The sequence below is a fragment of the Cryptomeria japonica genome, chromosome 4, assembly GCF_030272615.1.
Source record: "Cryptomeria japonica chromosome 4, Sugi_1.0, whole genome shotgun sequence".
Taxonomy (NCBI): Eukaryota; Viridiplantae; Streptophyta; class Pinopsida; order Cupressales; family Cupressaceae; genus Cryptomeria; species Cryptomeria japonica.
This window is the reverse complement of record NC_081408.1, coordinates 380727272-380731563: the sequence shown is the minus strand read 5'-3', so window position 1 is coordinate 380731563 and position 4292 is coordinate 380727272.

The following is a 4292-nucleotide window of genomic DNA, read 5'->3' as shown; positions in this document are numbered from 1 at the left end:
TTTTGGCATCCTTGTTGGCGATGGTGCTAAGCTTTAGGACTATTAAGTTTAGGATTCCTTTCATTCATTTACTTTCTTGCAAAATTTTATTTTGGTTATACATTTTCAGTAGAATAAGTGTTTGTATTTAGTATTAGGGAAGTTATATTTTGAACTGACATCAACTCCTTTACTAACAAGTGAAGGAAGACAACCTATAATATCAACACTTCCATTGCATGCATCCATAGAGAGACATTATATGAATTTTTCTTCCCTATAAATCTTGTAGAGACATTTGGCTTCAAGAGAGGGGCCAGAGGACTCATCAGCTTCAATATAGACATTAGAAGATCCATTTAGTGTATTTATAAATCAAACATCTTCTAGTAACACTCAAGAAGAACCTTACTCTACAATGTACACAAGAGATAGCGACAACAATGGGTGATGTTGAAGTAGAAAATCTTGACACCAGTCACCATTGCATTTCCAATCACCAACTAGGAGAAGGCAGTGACATTGAAAAATATACCTCCAAATACCCTACCTAACTTTTATGTCCTAGTCACTAAAGATCTTGATACCTTTTTGTTTGAGTTTGATATATTTTATACAAGTTATGACTTTCTAATTAATTCCCATTGCTTAAAGTTATTTCTAGCAATTTTGAAGTATTTTGCATTACAATGGTTCATGGGGTTGAGAAGCAATGCAATTACCAATTGGGTTGTCGTCAAAGAGAATTTTTTACAAAAATATCAAGACGATTGCAAAGGTGGAGACACATAGAAGGAGGACATTTTTAGGATGTCTCAAAGAGAAAATGGACCCCTTGAAGACAACATAGATAAGTTCCAATCATCTTTGAAGAAATCCAAACAGAATAGGCTCACTCTTGAGTCACTTAAATTGGTTTTCTTAGGGGAGTTGATAAAAAATGCACTAATGAACTCAATTCGATGGGTGGAGGTTATATTACACAATCAACCTTCGATGATATTTGCAAATTATAAAGGAATTACTTCAGGGCTACTTTGAGGAAGGATAGGAGCTCTTGGTTTCTTCCTACTAAGGCATCCACTAGTGTCTCCAAGGTGGAACTAAGAAACCTACTCTCTAATATGAAGGAAGATATAATAAGTTATTTGACACCCCAGTCTTCATCTTAAGAAGAACCAAGAGGAAGTAGAGGCTACTCTTGCTAGAATATTGTCTCCATTGCAAACAAAAAAGGTCCAACTGTAGATGTAAAAAGATCACTACTATCATTGAAGAAAAGTCAGTTCGTCCATAATTTCATGCAGTAAAAGATGAGGATGGATAAATATTCTATATAGCCTAACGTAGGCCATGGAAACAAAAGCAAGGTATGGCATCAAACCAATAATCTTATAATTCCTCATTTCTTGGAGTTCAACAAAATGTTGCCAATTGGAATTTCTAGTCTTGGAATACAATTTAAAACCTCCAATGGTTGGGTAATGCATCAAAATGGATACCTCAATAGGTTTCCTAACCACCCCAATATCAATACCATCAATGGAAGGGTGCTCAAAACCCATGGTCTCAACCTTGACATGGAAATCAACAATGGCAATAATTTAATGCCAGTAGCAGCAACATAATCAACCTCTGTATCCTACCTTAATGCCTAATATACATCCTCGGCAGCCTGCTATTATGCCAAGTTGGAACACACCTAACCCTACTCCACCAAGAGAATCTTAGTTTCCTACTCAACCTGCACCCAATCCTAACAACAAGCCTACTCAGTAGGATTTTGTGAATGATAAACTCAGTATCCAACTTATATAGTTGAAATAAGTGATGTCCATTTATGTTTAGGTAAGACTCTTCCTAGTCTTACATCTCCATGGGTTATGAGACTTTTTGACGAGGAGCCAATGATTAATATCACTAACCAGCCATTGGAGTAGCCATAAATACATGATGAATCACTTGGTAAGAACCTCCCTTTTCCTAAGAAACTAGCTACGCAGAAATACCAATCTAAGCCTGAATTTGACCTCTTAGGACAATTAAAAAATGTGAGTATAAAAATACTCCTCTTGCAAGCTATTAAGGATGTTCCCATTTACACTAAGGCTATTGGGGAAATGTGTCTTAGACAATCGGGTAGGAAGAAACAAGACCCTAAAATAGTTCACATTATTGGGCAATTGATAGAGATTATGTTGGGAACCATAATATTCCCTAAATATTTTGACCCAGGGAGCCTAGTTGTAGATGTTTATATCAATGGGACCCTTATTAAAAATGCACTAATAGATCTTGTGGTGGCCATCAGGGTCATGACTATACAAATGATGGATGAGTTGTAGTTGGCCAACATACAACCAACACCAACAATGTTGCAGTTAGTAGATAGATCTACAATGAATCTATAGGGAGTGATTGAAAATTTATTGATAACTATAGCCTCATGTGATTATCCTACTGACTTTTTAGTTTTGTAACCTAAGGTCCATTTGGGTGGGTACCCATTGATTTTAGGAAGACCTTGCTTGGCCACTGTTGATGCCTTCATTGTTTGTTAGTTAGGTAACATGACAATCTTATAGATGATAAAACCAAGCAGTTGGTATTATACCCTCCATCTCAACCTCATAAAGATTCATAATAATCCGTTTGGCCTACCCTAGAAGAAGATGAATAGTATTCATTGCATACTCTGATGGTGATAGAGGGGACTTGTAGTACCTCTCCTCATTTGAACTCATTAGACTCATATTTTATTATTGTTTGTTTTCAATGGATATATTACCATGATGTGTTATTCAGACTTATATGACATTATTTCATGCTTTATCTAGATATGAGATGCATAATTTATTTGCAGTATTTCAGTACTTGTGATCTATGGTATTTTATGGATTATTGCTATGAACTGACACTTTATTTTATCTATGTAATTTATAATTATATGTTGTGTGTCTACGAGTGTATTGGATGCAAGGAGACGATTTTCCTTCACTCTCACTCCGGTGAGACAGGGAACGTCACGATTCTCCTTCATCGGTGTGCATGTCATGTTTTCTATATTGTATATATGCATGTGTGGTTCGGTGATGTAGGATATTGTAGGTACAAGTACCAGGTAGGTACGAGGTATCGTCTCCACCTGGATTCACAGGTCTGAGCGTGTCTTATATTTATCTGATGGAAGTGGAGGAGGTAGTAGTTGACCCTATTTTAACCAGTTACACTCTTGTGAGTGTCGTCAGTTGGTCGTCCTGTCAATTTGTTCGACCTTCGTGTATTGTCGTTTGACTTTTTCTGAGTCTTTGCTTGGGGTTTGTTTAGTTTGTGTGTTTTAGTGGATTTAATTAATTAATTAAATTTATGGAGTTATCTCATAGTTGGTATTTTTGAATTATGTATTTTATGCATTGAGATTATAAATTTAATTAATTAAAAGAGGTTATTAAATTAAGTTGCAAGCTGGATGATGTTAGAAATATATTTTATTTAAATTTTAGTGAAAAATAAATTAGATTAATTTCATTTATTGTTTCCTAGAATTTTAAATAAATAAAAGAATAACAGAATAAATAAATGAATAAATAAATAAAAGAATAAATTAGAATTAAAGTATTGCTTTAATTCCTTTTTAAGGAAATTAATTAATTTGCATGAGAAAAGAAAAGAAAGAAAAATGACTTTTTCTTATTGCATGTAATTTATTCCTTTGTTAGGAATTAGAAAAGAAAAATAAAATTGTTTTTAATTACTAAAATTAAATATTAGGGTTTTGGGAAAAATATATGTAACCTAGAATTTTAGTTTAAAAGGGGAAGATATCTTTTTATTTAAAAAAAAAAGTCACGGGAAAGAGGCAAAGATTTTGTTGAAGAAAAATTATTGGAAGCTTAGATTTTGTTGAAGGATTTAATCTCTCCTACAAAGTTCTTCTAGGAAAGCTATACTAGGTTGGGTGGCTTCTTCTGGTTGTTTATTTAAAGAAAATATTTTATTTCTTCCCTCTTTCTGAATTATGTGTGTGTATAATATTTGTCAAATCCAAAATCCTTTCTAGTTATTTCGTGTTCTTGGTTAAAATTCATTCCTGAAATTAATTGTAGTTTATGGAAAGAGATTATGTCCTGGGTGTTTGTAGATTAAATTTGTGAAGTTTTGGAAGGATTATTCTGGCAAAATTTTGCCAAGATGTTTTACTGTTCTTAAAAAGTGCAAGTTTTGGTAGAAAATGGGTTTACCAGAGAAAATATTCCCTTTTGTTGGGGTTTGGTTTTGATATTTGGCTATGGTTGTTCTGTCAATAATTGTGT